The sequence below is a fragment of the Hyla sarda genome, chromosome 1 (genome assembly GCF_029499605.1).
Source record: "Hyla sarda isolate aHylSar1 chromosome 1, aHylSar1.hap1, whole genome shotgun sequence".
Lineage (NCBI taxonomy): Eukaryota > Metazoa > Chordata > Amphibia > Anura > Hylidae > Hyla > Hyla sarda.
The window spans coordinates 345,547,240-345,567,349 of NC_079189.1; the positions used below are offsets into that span (position 1 = coordinate 345,547,240).

Below are 20,110 nucleotides of genomic sequence, written 5' to 3' on the forward strand. Positions count from 1 at the left end.
TTTTCACTTTTGTAATCAATTCAATGGTCCTCAAAACCTCCTCCCAGAAAGACTTAATTTTAGAGCAATATAGCCATATGTGACAACAAACCCGCCTCTATGCCACATCGCCAACAAAAGTCATTACTCATAAGATTGAGGCAGAAAAGCAACTCCGGGGTGCGATACCACCTAGTCAAAAGCTTGAAGGAGTTTTCCTGGATTCTGACACATCTGGAGAAAACATGAGCTAGAATGAGCTTGACCTCATCTTTCAAAAAGTTAGTGTTCAGCTCCGTACTCCATGCAAGCAAGTAACAAGGTGTTGCAGGTGGAGAGCAGGTGAGCAGCTCATCATACAAGCGCGACATAATACCCTCTGGAAGCCGAGGGAGCAGATAATATTTGTCGAGCCAAGAAAGAGAGGGCAGAGAGCTGTTTGTCTGAAATGTAGTTGAGATAAAAAGTTTAGCACGTTGCATGAGGTGGTGGGGAGCAATGTTGTCGGATCATCTGTCAAATCTTTCAGAGTGAAAGAACGGAAGTGTTTCCAAATCTCAGCATGAGTTTTAGTAGGACCTAGGTATAGGGGGGCAAGTGGAGATATCTGAGAAGATACGTTTACCGCAGATGTAAATTTAAGGTATTCCTTAATGGTTCAACTTGTCAAGAGGTTGAGGGATTTAGGTAATTGACATCCTGTAAGAGAGGACCAGAGAGCTCCTCGTGTCCTATCGTTCATGGGGAAACCTTTGCACATCCGCACATAAGGGCCTGGGTGGAGGGCAGGTCAGTTGCAGTCACCTTACAAGATGTATGGCTTGGTAATACTTGTAGAGGTCTGGGAGGCCCATCCCTCCGCGTGGAGGTTTCAGGTAGAGAAGCTTATGGGGTAATCAGGGTTTTTACCAGACTATAAAAAGTGAATTCTTTGCGTAAAGAGACAAAGAAAGAGTTGGGGATAGCGATGAGTAGTGCTTGCAAGATGTAGAGGTTGGGAATGGTCTGACCAGCTTTTTCTTGGTGGAAATTTTCAGCCATTTATTCACAGGATTTTCTGTGAGATCAGTATTAAATAGGTCAGGCCACAGACACAATTGTCCACTGCGCCACATTTTAGTGCACTAGAACTCTAGATTTCTCATCCAACAAAATAGAAATAAGATGTAACTTTTAACTGTATGCCTTTAAAAATTAAAACCTCAACCCACTGGTCTCATCGGTCTATGTTTTCGCATCTATTTTGTGGTGTGGCTGCACCACACTTTACCAAGTGGATGGATCTTAAAGAGTACCTGCAAACAAACCATATTTTCTACACTAACTCAGATTATATTCCCTAACTACTCCTAACACCCCTCCCTAAAAAAAAAAAAAAAAAATCCAAGCTTTAAAAAGCTCTGTATCATACCTTTCCCCTTGCTCACATTGCATGAGCTCCTGGCATGAGAAAGTGGGCGTTCCCCAGCAGGCACCATGTCACTGAAGCCTGTGAGAGCTGTGCCTCGCCATGCCCTGCACGCACTTCCTGAGTTTGGTCTCCTGCCAGGCCAGGAGGAGACCAAACTAACCGTTTGACCTGTGGCAGGAAACAGAACAGAGACACCTAGTTGCCGTTTTTTCAATCACGTTAAAAACATATAAATTGAACCCCTTAAGGACTCAGTGTTTTTCCGTTTTTGTTTTTTCCTCCTTATCTTTAAATAATCATAACTCTTTCAATTATGCACCTAAAAATCCATATGCTAGCTTATTTTTGCACCACCAATTCTTCTTTGTAATTACATCAGTCATTTTACCCAAAAATCTATGGCGAAATGGAAAAAAAAAATCATTGTGAGACAAAATAAAAAAAAAAAACCACCATTTTGTAACTATTGGGGGCTTTCGTTTCTACACAGTACATTTTTCGGTAAAAATGACACCTTATTTTTATTCTGTAGGTCCATACGATTAAAATGATACCCTACTTATATAGGTTTGATTTTGTCGTACTTCTGGAAAAAATCATAACTACATGCAGGAAAATGCATACGTTTAAAATTGTCCTCTTCTGACCCCTATAACTTTTTTATTTTTCTGCGTATGGGGCGGTATGAGGGCTCATTTTTTTGCGCTGTGATCTAAAGTTTTTAGCGGTACCATTTTTGCATTGATAGGACTTATTGATCGCTTTTTATTCATTTTTTTTTTATATAAAAAGTGACCAAAAATGCACTATTTTGGACTTTGGAATTTTTTTGTGCGCACGCCATTGACCGTGCGGTTTAATTAACGATATATTTTTATAATTCGGACAGTTCCGCATGCGGCGATACCACATATGTTTATTTTTATTTACACAGTTTTTTTAATGGGAAAAGTGGGGTGATTCAAACTTTTAATAGGGAAGGGGTTAAATGATCTTTATTCACTTTTTTTTTGCAGTGTTATAGATCCCATAGGGACCTATAACACTGCACACACTGATCTATTACATTGATCACTGGTTTCTCATAGGAAACCAGTGATCGATGATTCTGCCGCTTGACTGTTCATGCCTGGATCAAGCGGCATGGAGCTTTATGTGTTAGGTTTTAATGTCTACCTCCTTGGTCCAGTGTCCACCTAAATACTCATTCTAGTGTGTGCACTAATATGGCGAAATAGTGTACGAAAAACAGACACTGATGAGGTTTTCATTTTTTAAAGACATTCAATTAACCCCTTAAGGACGCAGGACGTAAATGTACGTCCTGGTGAGGTGGTACTTAACGCACCAGGACGTACATTTACGTCCTAAGCATAAGGACACATGCCCGTGTCATGCGCGGCTGATCCCGGCTGCTGATCGCAGCCAGGGACCCGCCGGCAATGGCCAACGCCCGCGATCTCGCGGGCGTCCGCCATTAACCCCTCAGGTGCCGGGATCAATACAGATCCCGGCATCTGCGGCAGTTCGCCATTTAAATGAACGATCGGATCGCCCGCAGCGCTGCTGCGGGGATCCGATCATTCATAACGCCGCACGGAGGTCCCCTCTCCTTCCTCCGTGCGGCTCCCGGCGTCTCCTGCTCTGGTCTGTGATCGAGCAGACCAGAGCAGGAGATGACCGAAAACACTGATCTGTTCTATGTCCTATACATAGAACAGATCAGTATTAGCAATCATGGTATTGCTATGAATAGTCCCCTATGGGGACTATTCAAGTGTAAAAAAAAATGTTAAAAAAATGTAAAAGTAAAAGTAAAAAAAAAGTGAAAAATCCCCTCCCCCAATAAAAAGTAAAACGTCCGTTTTTTCCTATTTTACCCCCAAAAAGTGTAAAAAACATTTTTATAGACATATTTGGTATTGCCGCGTGCATAAGTGTCCGAACTATTAAAATAAAATGTTAATGATCCCGTGCGGTGAACGGCGTGAACGAAAAAAAATTAAATAAGTCCAAAATTCCTACTTTTTTAATACATTTTATTAAAAAAAAATATAAAAAATGTATTAAAAGTTTTTTATATGCAAATGTGGTATCAAAAAAAAGTACAGATCATGGCGCAAAAAATGAGCCCCCATACCGCCGCTTATACGGAAAAATAAAAAAGTTAGAGGTCATCAAAAGAAAGGGATTATAAACGTACTAATTTGGTTAAAAAGTTTGTGATTTTTTTTAAGCGCAACAACAATATAAAAGTATATAATAATGGGTATCATTTTAATCGTATTGACCCTCAGAATAAAGAACACATGTCATTTTTACCAGAAATTGTACGGCGTGAAAACAAAACCTTCCAAAATTAGCAAAATTGCGTTTTTCGTTTTAATTTCCCCACAAAAATAGTGTTTTTTGGTTGCGCCATACATTTTATGATATAATGAGTGATGTCATTACAAAGGACAACTGGTCGCGCAAAAAACAAGCCCTCATACTAGTCTGTGGATGAAAATATAAAAGAGTTATGATTTTTAGAAGGCGAGGAGGAAAAAATGAAAACGTAAAAATTAAATTGTCTGAGTCCTTAAGGCCAAAATGGGCTGAGTCCTTAAGGGGTTAAAAGTTCCTTTTTTTTCTATTTTGGTTGATGGGAAATCTAAAGTTTTAGTTACCATCTTGGTAATCAATTATAGGTTTATTTTTAGAACTATTGATCCTCCATCCCTTGGTCCATTATTTTTAAACATTTTGATGCACAACACAACAAAAGCCGGTTGGGTTTACAATAGAAAATCAGGGCCAGTGTGTGCAATGAAGACCGCTTTTCCATAGCATAGACTTTTAATGAGCACATTATAACATTAACCCCTAAAACCCTATATCATGTATGTCATGGTGCCCTGGTACTTAGCGCATAAAGGCCCTGATTTACCATTGTGAACCTGACATGTTTTGTCCAGTTGTGTGCCAGAAATTCTGTCTGCACCTGAATTTGTGCCAGAATTGAAAAAAACCTGACCAACTCTCCATTTTATTGAGAAAACCCAAAAAGGGGTGTGACCATTAGCAAAATAGGGTATGGCTACCGAAAGGGGTCGCGTCCCCGACATTTTCCCAAAAACCCAACATATTTTCTAAGGTTTCCACAGAAAATGTTGTGGATTTTAGCAGAGGAAAACCCCACAGATCAGAGCATGTGTAAAAAAAAAAAAAAAAAAGAAAAATGTAGGGAAAAGTGCAAAATGTAGGGAAACCTAAGTAAATACCGTGGAAAAAAATTGTAGGGAATTAAAACCCACAAAGAAAACTACACAACGCTCTTAGGAAATCAGGGCTAATGATGTACTCATGAACATACACTGCCACCCCGACTGCTTTCCTGGCCATATTATGGCCATATTATTCATGTAATTTTATGATGTATGAATCCAGCCTAAAGTTTTGTTCACACACTGTTTTAGCCTCATTTTAAAGGATTACTCATACTGCAGACAATAAAAAAAAAAGTGGTACATACCTTCCGTCGCTCCCCCCGGTGCCTCTGGGAACCCATCACACTGCCGCTCAGCTTATCGCCGGCCGAGGCAGGACTTCGCTGCGGTTGGTGAATAGCTGAGTGCAGTATTATCCACCAACCACCGGCAACAAGGAAGAGGATTGCGACGGAGGCTGGAGTGGGTTACCGGAGGCACAGGGGGAGCGATGGAAGGTATGTACCTCTTTATTTTTATTTTTACTGCTGGCAGTTTGAATGACAATTTTAACATCCCTGAGTACTCCTTAAAGGCTTAAATGGCTGAAAAATTGTCTTAAAAGCAAAAAAAAATAAAATTAGAGCTTCAAATAGGGCTTCAAGTGACGGCATCATTGAAATTACATAAAATATATAAATGCACTACTTATTGTAGAAGCATCACTACATTATGAGCGTTTGACTTTTAAAGCTGCCAGACTATAAAATATATTATAGTTAACAGTGATGTTATTGCCCAATTATACATACATGGCGATGGCATAATACTAAATGAACTATCAGTTTTCAGTATTTTTTCGTGCATTTAATTGAAAGGTCATAATTTATGGGATGATTCTGATGAAAGAAAAAATGTCATCTATTTAATTGTCCCATCATTCCTAACTCCTTTACTCACCTTTTCTTTAATCTAGACAATAATCATACACTGTACGTATAGCAATTAAATGGTAAAAATAGAGCTGAATAGTTTAGTAATACACTGTACATCACGAATATCACTAGAATGTGGAGGTGAGCCCATCTCTGATTCCTATCAACAACTTGAAGAGGACACTGTACTTTACAAAAATAACAGAACAACAGCCTTATTAGAACCATATTAGAAGAATGAATAAAGCAAAGGTTTCACACCATATATATTTTTATTTAAAAAGACTCAAAAAGGAACTTTCCTAAAGATACACAAAACCTTGATCAATGGTTATATTGTGTATTTGAAGTCTGATCTCAAAAATCCATCTCCTGTATCATCACTGAGGGTGTAGCTTATTTCTATTCTTTAACCTTACAAAGAATTGGAATATTCAATGTAAATGAAACTTGTCATCAGTTTAATGCAGCCCAAACTGCAGGCAGCAAAAAACTGGTACAGTCATTGATTGTGGGACACTGGGAATTACTCAGATATGCTCGGACATTTCAGAGTAATCATAGTTTAAAAAGGTCAATAGGACCCAGATAACTAGTCCCCGGGGCGGGTCTCAGTGGTTGCTTGGCCTGACTTGAGTGATGCATCTCTCTATATCAGTATAGGGAAAGATTAATTCATAGTGTCCTGCAATCGTGATGCCTGTCCGCAGTTTGGGCAGCATAAAACTGATGACAAGTTCCCTTTAAAAGCTACTAACCCATGAAGAAGAATCAGGTAAGTGATACTGATATACTGAAGGAAATAGACTTCAGTAAAGGGTACCCTGGAGCTGTACTGTGGAATATAAGTATTTATAGAAATTATGTAATTATATTATAATTGATTTGTAATGAAAATAATATAACATTAATATTTAATAAAAATAATAACAAGAACCTCAGTAAAGACTTCAGTAAAGGGTACCCTGGAGCTGTACTGTGGAATATAAGTATTTATAGAAATTATGTAATTATATTATAATTGATTTGTAATGAAAATAATATAACATTAATATTTAATAAAAATAATAACAAGAACCTCAACAATAATAATAAATTATTATTATTATTATTATTATTGTGATGAACACCTAGACCTAGCTTTACACCAGGCAAAACAAGAAATTATTGTAGATTAAAATAACAATTACTTTATAAAATTATTGAAACTGTTTCCTGTATTTTAATATTTTATGTTGACATTTAAATGTCATCAATAACCTTCAGGAATTGAGCTTTCATTAATGAAATATAATAAATAAAAGATCAATAAAGTCCTTTGCCAATAAATTTTCCCTTTCTTGTTCATAGTTAATTATGCAAAGAGCAAATGGTACTTGCAGCATGGAATACATGGCTTTGGTAGATTCTTAATTTTGAAAATCATGTGCTTAATAATCTAATAGAAAGCAGAAAATCTACTTATTACTAGTCATGTCCGTGTTTGTGAACCAAGAATAATGTTTCTGAAATAATGTTTGTAGTGTCTTGTTTTCTTTCTAGAATACTGTTTCACATTGCCTGTCATTCTGCGTATGGTCTGCCCTGATCTTGCATTCAGTTTAGTAAAGTTGCCTATGGCATAATGGTGGGAGCAATCGATTAAAGTATGATTATAGAAATATTAACATTTTTAGCATTAAAAACTGCTTGGAATGGTCTGTTGACCTTTACCACACTTTTTGTAGTATGAATAAATTAACTCAGCACACCTTTGCTTCATATATTCCATAATATCAAATATAGAAGGAAGGATTGTCCGGCACCAGGTATGCTCTAAAAGATTGCTTTTATTCATGCCATAGCAAGGAAACAGACATCACAGGACTGTGGTAATCTGACGCGTTTCGCTCTCTCTTGAGCTTAAACGTAGACTGTCTACGTTTAAGCTCAAGAGAGAGCGAAACGCGTCAGGTTACCACAGTCCTGTGATGTCTGTTTCCTTGCTATGGCATGAATAAAAGCAATCTTTTAGAGCATACCTGGTGCCGGACAATCCTTCCTTCTATACGCTGTTGAAGCCGGGGCGGGACCGGCGGGTCCGTGACAGCACAGGTGTGTCGGAGATTCGGCTCCGGAGGTGAGCGGACACCACTGCATTTGGACATAATATCAAATATGTAACACCATTTGATCCATACATGTTGTCATAGGTGAATTTCAACCTATTGGATCACAAGTAATTGCTGTTTAATTTGGCTCATGATGCATCAAATCGTAAAGGGAATCTTTTATCAGTATCCCCCACACTAACCTGTTAGAACTGGCTGGCAGTGTGGTTCACACTGATGATAATGATACTTACCTATTCTTGATCCATGGCCCCGTTTGCCCATTATCTTCCTTATTCTGGCGGCAGGTTTGGCACACAGGCAGGGTTCCAGGACCTTTGCTGCTTCTTCAAGCCTGCTCGCAGCCGGGCTGAGTAAGGAAGTTGCAGTTGTGACACTATCAAGCTCCTGGAGCTCAGCCTGTGCACCAAGCATGCCGCCTGAATAAGGAAGATAACAGGCAAACGGGGCCCTGGATCTGGGATAGGTGAGTATCGTTATCAGTGTCACCCGCACTAACAGCCTGTACCAACAGGTTAGTAGTGCCAGGGACATTGATGACAGATTCACTTTTAAGTGCTCTCCTTAGCAATCTTGGGCAACCCCACAGAATTTCAATGGAACTGTCATGCACATATCAAATCCATTTAAATAGAGATACTAAGGACTCCTGTTTATGTGATTAATGGGAGTCTCAGCAGTTGAACCCTCCCCCAATTATCACTTTTCACTTATCTTGCAGTTAGGTCGTAACCCCTTTAAAATAAGTGTCCACCATATCAGCTTAACTCCATGCCATGTTTAGGCCTAATGCATTTTCTTATTAATTTCATAATATTTTTTTATAGTGATCATAGCTTTATTTTTTGGTTCCCTATACAGATATAAACATAATGAATGACATGTAGTGATGTCGCAAACATAAAATTTTAGGTTTGCGAACAGCGAACGCGAACTTCCGCAAATGCTCGCGAACCGGGCGAACCGCCATTGACTTCAATGGGCAGGCAAATTTTAAAACCCACAGGGACTCTTTCTGGCCACAATAGTGATTTAAAAGTTGTTTCAAGGGGACTAATACCTGGACTGTGGCGTGCTGGGAGGGGGATCCATGGCAAAACTCCCATGGAAAATTACATAGTTGATGCAGAGTCTGGTTTTAATTCATAAAGGGCATAAATCACCTATTATTCCTAAATTCTTTGGAATAACATGCTTTAGCCCCATTTAGGCAGCACATAGAGCCCCCCTTTAGGCATCACATAGTTAGATCCCCCCTTTAGGCAGCACATAGATTCCCCCATATTAGGCAGCACATAGTTAGAGCCCCCCTTTAGGCAGCACTGGTTTTATTTCACAGCCAAAAAAGGTATTACTTTTTTTTTATTTGAACAACTGTCACACCAAATGTGATTTGCACTAGTGTGACAATGAACAAAAAAAAAGGTTGCCAGCGGAGTTACTCTTTTAAGTAGAGGTCCCCAACCAGCGTGCCTCCAGCAGTTGCAAGACACACGGACTGAACTTATAGCCCTTTTAATACTGTAGTTAGTTGCTTGAAGGAAATTAAGTTTTACACCGGAGTACCCCATTTAACCAGCGGATCCCTCCCAAACAGGGTGCCTCCAGCTGTTGCAAGACACACGGACTGAACTTATAGCCCTTTTAATACTCTAGTTAGTTGCTTGAAGGAACTTAAGTTTTACACTGGAGTATCCCTTTTAACCAGCGGTTCCCTCCCAACCAGGATGCCTCCAGCTGTTGCAAGACACACGGAATGATATTTGAGCCCTAAAAAGGGCTTTTTTGGGTGCTGTCCTTAAAGCAGATGTTAGACTAGTGCTTTAGGAGTAAAGTGGACCCTGAATACACCACCTAGCAGCAACCTAGCTATCGCTTTCCCTATTACAGCAGGAGTAGCTTCTCTGACCCTCCACTTCCTAAACCTGCAGCATGCTGAATGAGGGTAAAATGGCGTCCGTGCAAGAGGTAGGAGGGTCTGGAAGGAAGGGACTGCTGCTGATTGGCTGTAATGTGTCTGCTGACTCTGACTCACAGGGTCAAAGTTTACCGCAATGTTAAAGTATAGGGGGCAAATTGAACTTCACATATGTTCGCCCGGCAATGCGAACGCAGACATGCTAAGTTCACTGGCGAACAATTCACGACATCTCTAATGACATGCTAAAAAAGCTACTAGATGGAGTTTACTGCATAACAACTTATCATTATATTTAATAAATATGTCATGCATCAATTCTTGCAGCCTGTTGGGATTTTAAGCTCTATAACAAGAAAAGAGCTCCAACTGCTACACAGAAATAGTAAAAAATAAGTTAGTGCATAATGTTTAACCTAAGTTGATATTATTAATTAATTGCTTTAACTGTTTACTCCCTGTATCCGCTTTATATCACTTGTCTTATCTGCTACACCATTCTTAAGTTCTTCTGTTTATAAACATGTGACTCTTTGGATACTGTGTTAAACCATGCCTTATGAAGAAACCTATGTAGGCCTAAAGCTTGAAATGTGTCACTATAAGGTATCAACAGCTGAGGAATCTCATTTAAAGTCAGACTGATATTCTTTCTGTCTATTTCCTGCTGGATTAATACATTATTCGCAAAGTTAAATAAGTCCTAACTCTGGGACCTGCACCTATTTCCAGGCTTGAAACTCTGCAATTTTGGCGCAAAAAAAATCCAATATGGCTGCAACAAAAAAATTGGCGCGAGGAAAACCAAAAGTGACGTGAAAATGATTTTTCACATATTTTCAAAGCAGCACAAAAGACCTTTGACAATGTGAGGAGAAAAAAAAAGGTGTGAATAATATCGCTGGAACAGAAATTACAGTAGTTTTTGACAATATCCCCAATGTGTAGAGTCTGGACTCTATAAGCAAGGAGGCGTGAGGTCTGCATTGGAGCTGCCCATTAAAAATGTATATGCTTTAAGCAAAACTTTTTGCTAAATCACTAATATTATTTAATGCCAAAGGTTTTTATGCTGTAAACAAGTGTTCTTTAACTTTGGTGTTTGAGAATTTACCAAAATCCGTCGGAGCATGCTGAGAATGACACTTTCACGTCAGTAATAAAAAGCGTAACATCTTTGACATTTGTAGAAAAAGGGAAAACGAAAGCATTCAGAAAACCATTATTGCACTTACCTATTACTTTTGCTCTAAAAATCCCTGTGCTCTTTTCGATTATACAAAGCTTTTGGCCACTGTGTGAAATCAAAACCGAGGACTTGATCATGATAACACCAGCTGGTCAAGGACAGAGTCATCATTCATGGTTCCACTCTCAGCATAGTCCAAATGAATCTGAAACAATACACATTAGCTTGTATTAATTGGAAAGCAGTTAAGTGCAAGAAAACATCAAACATGAACCAACCAGAACACCAACAGCATCCTATAGCATGGACAAATGAACAACAACCTTTGACTTGTTGATAGTCAATAGAGGTGTTAACTCTAACACCATAGGCCAAATTGCTTATTAACAGGGTTGTGATTCAAAGGGGCTGAACACATTAGATAAACATTTCTACAACAAGTGATACTGATATTTAGAAAAAAGATTCGTAATACTGGCTCCTATGTTGCTGGTAAATAAAAATGCAATTAAGCTTGAATGTCTCTATTCTTTATGTAGCCTTAAGAAGCAGTAACAGTGAAGGGGATATTTATCGGATTCAGATTCTTTGAGAAAAAAAAAGAATGTTAAAAAGTCATTACCAAATCTAGTATCATATTGCAAATCTTCTGCCCTAATCCCATTGTAAATATTCTTGCACCAACTGAGCTGTGACAATTTAATCCTGAAATGTTCTACGTTCATTATTGATTTTATGAAGACCCAGCAAGAAAGAAGGACATTGCTAATGAGAGCACCATCTCAGAAGGACTATCTAAATTCTCTTCCTCAGCTTTAATCCTCTTTAATCACCAGAATGATGTTGTTTTGCATGTATTAGACACCTTCTGGACTTTTCTTGAAGGGATTTCTGATACTACGGAGGAACTGCTATCAATTAGCTGGAGTCGAGAGTGGCTACAGTACCTTTCTGTAATGACTGGTTCTGTCCGCACCCATAGGGTTCATTTTGCATAGCTCTGTTGTTTATGATGGTGGCTGGGACAACACCATGAGCTGTTTGGGTGTGATTTGGGTTTATTCTATCAATCAGGATTCTCCATTCACCCACACTCTCATATACACTGCTCAAAAAAAATAAAGGGAACACTTAAACAACACAATGTAACTCCAAGTCAATTACACTTCTGTGAAATTACACTGTCCACTCAGGAAGCAACACTCAGGAAGAAGTGGTTCTGCAGGTGGTTACCACAGACCACTTCTCAGTTCCTATGTTCCTGGCTGATGTTTTAATCACTTTTTAATGCTTGCTGTACTTTCACTCTAGTCGTAGCATGAGACGGAGTCCACAACCCGCACAAGTGGCTCACAAGTGCATTGATGTACTCATCCTGGATTGCACATCAATGCAAACCTTGGCAAGAAGGTTTGCTGTGTCTGTCAGCATAGTGTTCAAAGCATGGGGGTGCTGCCAGGAGACAGACCAGTACATCAGAAGACGTGAAGGAGGTCGTAGATGGGCAACAACCCAGCAGCAGGACCGCTACCTCCGCCTTTGTGCAAGAAGGAGCAGGAGGAGTACTGCCAGAGCCCTGCAAAATGACCTCCAGCAGGCCACAAATGTGCATGTGTCCACTCAAACGGTTAGAAGCAGACTCCATGAGGGTGGTGTGAGGGCCCGACATCCACAGGTGGGGGTCGTGCTTACAGCCCAACACTGTGCAGGACATTTGGCATTTGCCAGAGAATACCAGAATTGGCATATTTGCCACTGGCGCCCTGTCCTCTTCACAGATGAAAGCAGGTTCACACTGACCACATGTGAAAGACGTGACAGAGTCTGGAGACGCAGGGGAGAACGTTCTGCTGCCTGCAACATTCTTCAGCATGACCGGTTTGGTGGTGGGTCAGTAATGGTGTGAAGTGGCATTTCCTTTGGGGGGGGCACACTGCCTTCCATGTGCTTGCAAGAGGTAGGCTGATTGCCATTAGGTGCCAAAATGAGCTCCTCAGACCCCTTGTGAGACCATATGCTGGTGTGGTTGGCCCTAGGTTCCTCCTAATGCAAGACAAAGCTAGACCTCATGTGGCTGGAGTGTGTTCCTGAGAGGAAGGCATTGATGCTATGGACTGGCCATTTCTCTGACATGGATCCGATTGGGGAAGAAACATTTGCATGCATGCCTGGTTTCTAGCATACAAATGTTAAAAACTCTATAATAGTGGGTGATGATAAATGGGAGGAGTGGGGCCACTGCAGATTAGCAGATTTACTATAGTTTATGTTGTGGCCACAAAATGTAGCTGAAACCTATGACAATTATTAGTGGCACATGGATAGCCATTTGTTGCATCTTATTCCAAATAAAAAGTGATCAAATATTCACTTATACACAAAAAGTGGTTTTAATAAAAACTTTAGTTCACAGTGCAAAAATTACCCATGTAATAGGAATTTTTTTAATATACTTATTTTGTTAAAAAAGCTTGAGTTTTTTTTAAAGTAGTACAATAACAGAAAAGCATGTAAACATGGGTATTGTTTTAATTGTATTGACCCACATGACAAAGAGAACATGTCAGTTTTACCGTGAAGTGTACTGTATAAAAAGAAAATGCTTCAAAAACTGAAAATTTAAGTATTACATTTAATTTTATAAAATGTTATTGACAAACAATATCTTTTTTTGGTTGCATCATAAATTGAATGGTGTCATTACAAAGTATAATTGATCACCCCAAAAAACAAGCCCTCATATGGCGCTGTGGATGGAAATATAAAAAAGTTATGGCTCTTAAAAGGTGAGGAAGATAAAAAATTGCAAAAATGAAAACTGTCTGTAATAATAATAATAATAATAATAATAATTATTATTATTATTAGTAGTAGTATTTATGTAGCACAGACATATTCCAAAGCACTATACAATTTTGGGGATACAAAATGAAAACATGCATCAGACACTACAATATTACACACTAAATATTCAAATAGGAGGAGTGAGAGCTGTGTCCTCAAGGCCAAAATGGGCTGTGTCCTTAAAGGGGTACTCCGGTGCTAAACATCTTATCCCCTATCAGGGGATAAGATGTTAGATTGCGAGCATTCTGCCGCTGGGGACTCCCGCAATCTCTCCTGCAGCACCCCCGTTATTCATTTGCAGAGAGTGAGGATCACTCTGTGGCTGATGACGAGCGATGCAGGGGACGGAGTATCGTGACATCACGGCTCCACCCCCTTGTCATGTCATGGCTCCGCCCCTCATGACATCATGTCCCGCCCCCTGAATGCAAGTCTATGGGAGGTGGCATGATGGCTGCCACGTCCCCTCCCATAGAGTTGAATTGAGGGGGGGGCGTAATGGCGCAAGGGGGCAAAGCCGTGACATCACGATACTCCGTCCCCTGCACCGCCTCGCTAACCTCGCTCTGTTCAGATGAATAACGGGGATGCTGCAGGAGAGATCGCTGGGGTCCCCAGCAGCGGGATCTCTACAATCTAATATCTTATCCCCTAACCAGAAAAAATAACTGATAGAATATATGAATGCAGAAAAATACATCATAATGTAAAATTGATACCATGCTGTGTTCAATAATATTCACAATGGATATGTAGATGAAATTGTTAAACATATCATGGTTCAGATCTTCCAGAAATGCTGTTTTACTCAGCCACCTTAAAGTATATAAAGCAAAATAATTACTGTACTTGAACTATGTTGCAATATCTATTACAAAAATTGAAAAGCTTGCAACAATCTTAATATTGTACAGTGTGCTCACAGCAGGGTCGTAGAATGAAAGCACCAGAATGACGATAGGGAGTACTTTAGCTGGTCATTATAATATCCTTGCCCCATGCCGTGAGGCACAAGGCCAAAGACTTAATGAGAATTTTGTCACGACCATTAAAGCTAAACCCTACCGAGTTTTATAGCATCTATAACAACATATTTATTAGTTTTCTTTATACTTTTTAATTTTAAAATAATTTGATGTTTTTGTTCTTCAAAAAGATCCATCTAGAGCAAATGCAATGATTAAGATTTGCCGAGCCAATAAAAATATTTGGAAAGTTACATTCAAGATTGGAAAAGAAAAAGCCTATTGTAGTCAGCCAATAAAGTAAAGAAGATATAATTTTCTCAGTAGTTTTGCTGAAAATGAACTCACTTTGTTTAAGTCAACAAACAGGTGTATAAAATGAGAGGTATTTTTCATGCCTAAATTTTGTAGCCGTAAATGTACAGATGTAGAGCAAGTAATTTTATAAGAGAGGTTACATCTGCATATGCCAAACACCATCTGTCTAGGTAGAGGCACACTGTAGAATAGCTTAACACTTTTTATTTCAGAATTGGACTTAGGCATATATTTAGAGAATAAGAATTCATTTATCTGGATACAAAAAAACACATTTGTATACTTATGACTATTAGGCATTAGGGCAGGGTTTAAAGACCTAATTTAGCCTTTAATCAAATGAAAGTATAAGTACTGGGCCGTTGAAAAATGAAAATAACAATACAATACAGTTTGGATCAAATTGATTATAACTACAGTACCCAAAAGTGCATTAAAAAAAATTATCTTCTATGGGGGGGATTTTCACAAATGCACTATGCATAATGTATGGTATATAGTCCGGATGAGGGAATGGATAAGGTCTTATCAAAGAGGTGATCTTTTGGTGTATGCTGGCTGCTGAGGAGTTAATGAGTTCATAAGAGATGACAGAATTGATTCAGCACGAAATGGATTTGATCTGAATTTTCCACATCATTTTGGATTCGTTAGAATTTGTTTTGGGTTTGTTTCAACATTGCTCTTGTATACTCAGTGGCCTGTAGTAAAGCAGAAATGCTTTATCTGGTTCCTGTACATACTTTTTGCTAATCTGTTATTATCATTATTCACCCAGATCTTAGACCACTCTCAATCCACTGTTGTTTGTAGATTCTAGAGCAAAAAAACCCTGTTGGGCCCAGCTAGACAGACAAATTTAGTTGGCATTATCATGAGGGCACTATCGCTGTCATTTTAAATAATGCAATGATGGGGTTAGATTTGGCACTGACACTGTTGGTTAGCCAGGCTATGTTCACATAGTGGTATGTCGTGTGGACATTCCACCAACAGCGGAGCACCTGCAGAATATGTCGGTGCTGGGACCACTTGGAAATGTATTGTCTTTCCGTGCGACTCCACAGAAAGAATAGACACAACTATTCTTTCTACAGACACTGGAATCTAAATTACCATGCCAGAAATATTTGGCACAGAAATTCTGTCATGTGAACAGTGCAGCAGAATCCCATTGGAATGAAAGGGACTCTGCTGCAGCGGAATGTCCATGATAATTCCATTGTGTGAACATGGCTTTCTTAGCCTGTTAGAATGGGACCCATTGTAATTATTTCACCTAATATCAAGACCCATTCAGAATACATATATAAATATTTATGAGCTTTAAATGTCTCCATCTATTTATACAGGGATGCAGTCTAAATTTTATACCAACTAAAAACTGAAATATAGTAAACCTTCTTCCTAACAGTATGATACTGTATGTTTTAAGATAACTAAACTGTCTTTTCCCGACATAGCTTACATATAATGTTTTTAGAATGCAAATATTGAAATCTGCATTCATTTGCTGTACTCAATGGGAAGCAATCGAATGCTTAGTTAGAAACACATTAAATGGAATGTAAGCAATAAACAAATAAACATGAATTAAATCCATAGATTAGATCAATATATAGTGTAATAATCACTGGTGTAGGAAATTCATTACAAGGGTTTGCAGTAAACAGGTCAAGGCTATTAACAGTCGAGTCATATGAATTCTCTCTGAGATAAAATACTGATAGGACTCTGCCATAGTTAGACCAATGTCAAAGCTTTCAATTTCTTGGAGCTAATAAAACAGATAGCATGGTCTCTCCAGCAGCATATTATTGAACAATATATATCCTACTTGGAAATATGTGTCATCAGCACATAGCTTACTATGCTTCAAAGTGACCTTGCCTTTTATAATCCTTTTATCAGAAATACCTTCTGACATTCCATTATTGCAACCACAAATTATCTCGTTTATTCTGCAAATAAATCAGGTTTTTTTTTTTCCTACATGAAACAAATATTACAATCAATAAATATTTCCAATGTACTGCACGTGAATACCATCAGAATGGCCAGGTGTAAAGTCAAATTATCCAATTGCTTCTTCATAATATTGATGCATGATTTTAATCCCATGTGATTTAAAAAAAAAAAGTCACATACTAGTGGGAAGCTGACTTATTGGCGTTAAAACATCTACAAAAAGAAATGTAATTTTGTTGACATGTTTGATTGCTTTCACTTAGTTTTTTGGCCATTTATTGTGGTTAGGTGAATAGGTCTGTGTAAAATAAAATGACCTTGTCGCCTATAGCAAACCATCAGAGTTTACATTTTATATTTCCAATACAGTTTAATTTATGATAAAAGCATAATTCTTACTGGAAGCTATGGGCAATAAAGGTCACCAGAGGTCCAGTGACTTTTACCTTAATGTGTTCTCAGACATCAGTTATGAAAACAAACTCAGATAAATGATAGATGAGTTTTTTTCTTCTTCCTATTTTCCCAGTTTACATGGTTACGGTACGTTGGTATTCTCTGGTACAGATCTGCTGCAGATTTGCTTCAGCAGACTTAGCTGCCCATTGACTTCAATGGGTAATAACATCTGCTATAGCAAATATGCAGCAGAAAATACGCACCTGTGAATGTACTCTAAGGGTGCATTCACACGGGCGTCTTTGTCAGTGGATCCGCAGCTGCGGATCCGCTGACAAAGGCCCCTAAAATGCTGCCCTCTTTGTGCCTGCTAATAGCGGCAATCCGCCGCTACCAGCAGATACACTGTGAAGTGCGAGTATCCGCACATCCCGCACATCGCGGCCGCTCCCCCGGCTCCCTGAGCTACACAGAGAGCGGCAGCGATGTGTGCGAGTACACTGCAGGGTAACTTGCACATCGCAGTGTGTCTGCTGGTAGCGGCGGATTGCCGCTATTAGCAGGCACAAAGAGGGCAGCACTTTAGAGGCCTTTGTCAGCGGATCCGCAGCTGCGGATCCGCTGACAAATACGGCCGTGTGAATGCACCCTAAGGGTATGTTCAATGGTGTTTTTGAAAGTAAATCCGAGCCCTTAGGGTGCGTTCACACACGCATATTTTTGCTGCAGATCTGCTGCTGCAGATTTTGCTGCCCATTGGCTTCAATGGGTAGCAACATCTTCTGAACCAGATCTGCAGCAAAAATACAGTATGCACATGTGAACTCACCCTAAGGGCTCGGATTTGCTTTCAAACTCGCAGTGTGTTTCCCAGAACAGCAGATTTCCACTTTTGAGAATCCGCCAGCAGTTTTCCAAATTTTTAAGAAAGTTTCAAAATCACATATTCAGTTCTGGAGTGAATTTGTGAGTCCTGTATGTTAGACACCCTCATCAATCCCCCCCCCCCCCCCCCCCCTAAATGATCTTTAGGAAGTTTAGTAACCCTTTAGCTGTTTCACTGAAATTGAAGCAAAGTAGAGGCAGAGTTTTAAAATGTTACTTTATTTGCAGATTTTCCATTTTAATCCAATGGTTTCTGAGAAGTGCAATTCAATTTTTATACCCTTTTTTCACTTTTCCTATCTTCTCCATGTGAGCTAGAAAATGCCATCACTTGTGGGAAGGAATACAACACAGCAAAAAGAAGAAAAGATTCCCCCATGCTCCAGAAATGCAGAAAAACATTTATTAATGTGAAATAAAAACTTTCTGTTGATGCGTTTTGGGATTCACCTTATCAGATCATTTGGAGAAGACATGATGCTTCTTAGATTTTATTAAGAAGCATATGTAGTGGCATATGATATTCTAGATCCAAAAGGTGAGAAGTTGAGTGAGAGAGAGAGAGAGAGAGAGAAAGAGAGAGAGAGAGAGAGAGAGAGAGAGAGAGAGAGAGAGAGAGAGAGAGAGTTTTTAAGGCATTTTTATTACTTTCTGCAAAGTCAAAAGTTTATATACACTAGGATTACTATGCCTTTAAACAATTTGGGACAGCACATATGATGATGTCATGTCTTTGGAAGCTTCTGATAGGTTTATTGGCAACATCTGAGTTTATTAGAGACACACCTGTGGATGTATTTTAATGCACACCAGAAACATACTGCTTCTGTGTGTAACATCATGGGAAAGTCTAAAGAAATCAGTCAAGATATCAGGAAGAGAATTGTGGACTTGCACAAGTCTGGATCATCCTTGCCTCTTTCATCTGTACAAACAACTATACACAAGTACAGACAAGATAGGAATGTCCAGCCATCCTATCGCTCAGGACGGAGACGGTTTTTGTGTCTCAGATGAACGTGATTTGGTCCGACATGTGCATATCAACCCAAGAACAACAAGAAAAGATCTTGTGAAGATGCTGGTGGAATCTGGTAAGATTGTGTCATTATACACAGTGAAATGAGTTCTGTATCAACATGGGCTGAAAGGCCACTCTGCCAGGAAGAAGCCATTACTCAAATGAAACATATAAAAGTAGATTAATGTTTGCAAATGCACAGGAACAAAGACCTACATTTTTTGGAGACATGTCCTGTGGTTTGACAAAACTAAAATTGAACTGTTTGGCCATAATGACCATCGTTACATTTGGAGGAAAAAGGGAGAAGCTTGGAAAAGCATTATATGTTGATGCTGTTTTCAACATACGATGGCCTCTGAAAGGTTTAAATTATCGTATGTCGGGGCCATCATAAGTCGGGGGGGGGTGACTATATATATATATATATATATATATATATATATATATATATATATATATATATATACACAGTGTTTAAAGTCATTTTTTTCATATTTAAACATATTTCAAATATGGGAGAGATTCACCAAAACCTTTGCGGAGGAAAAGTTGACTAGTTGCCCATAGCAACCAATCATATCACTCCTTTGTTTTTTCAAAAAAGGTCTTGTCAAAAATGAAAGAAGAAATCTGATTAGCTGCTTTGGGCAACAGGTCAACTTTTCCTCTGCACAGGTTTTGATAAATCCCACCCCCCATAGTAGTTATAAAAATGCTCTAACCATGGATGTGTGCCTAATTGCTATCTTCCTGACCATATATGTAGATAGTTATAACTTATTTTTTATGATTTATCTAATTCTAAATAAACCATAAGCTTCTGAGAAAGCTGGTAGTTATACGCTATGGAAGAATGTCTATTTATAAAACATTCCACTATCCCTTTTAGTAAGAGTTAAGCTATGGGAAACCTAATCTAGTAACCCTATTGCAATATCCGGCAGAAATACACATGGCACTACATTTGCATTAA

General features: G+C 38.9%; 1 protein-coding gene across 12 annotated transcripts in view; it reads right to left on the reverse strand.

Moving 5' to 3' along the window:
• The window catches only part of LINGO2 (leucine rich repeat and Ig domain containing 2), a 1,627,476-nt gene that overhangs the window by 673,811 nt on the left and 933,555 nt on the right, over positions 1-20,110 (reverse strand). For all 12 annotated transcript variants that reach the window (XM_056521000.1, XM_056521015.1, XM_056521043.1 and 9 more), the window contains one exon: positions 10,778-10,936. The gene's annotated coding sequence lies outside the window, so the exon portion shown is untranslated. The remainder of the gene's footprint in view (positions 1-10,777; positions 10,937-20,110) is intronic.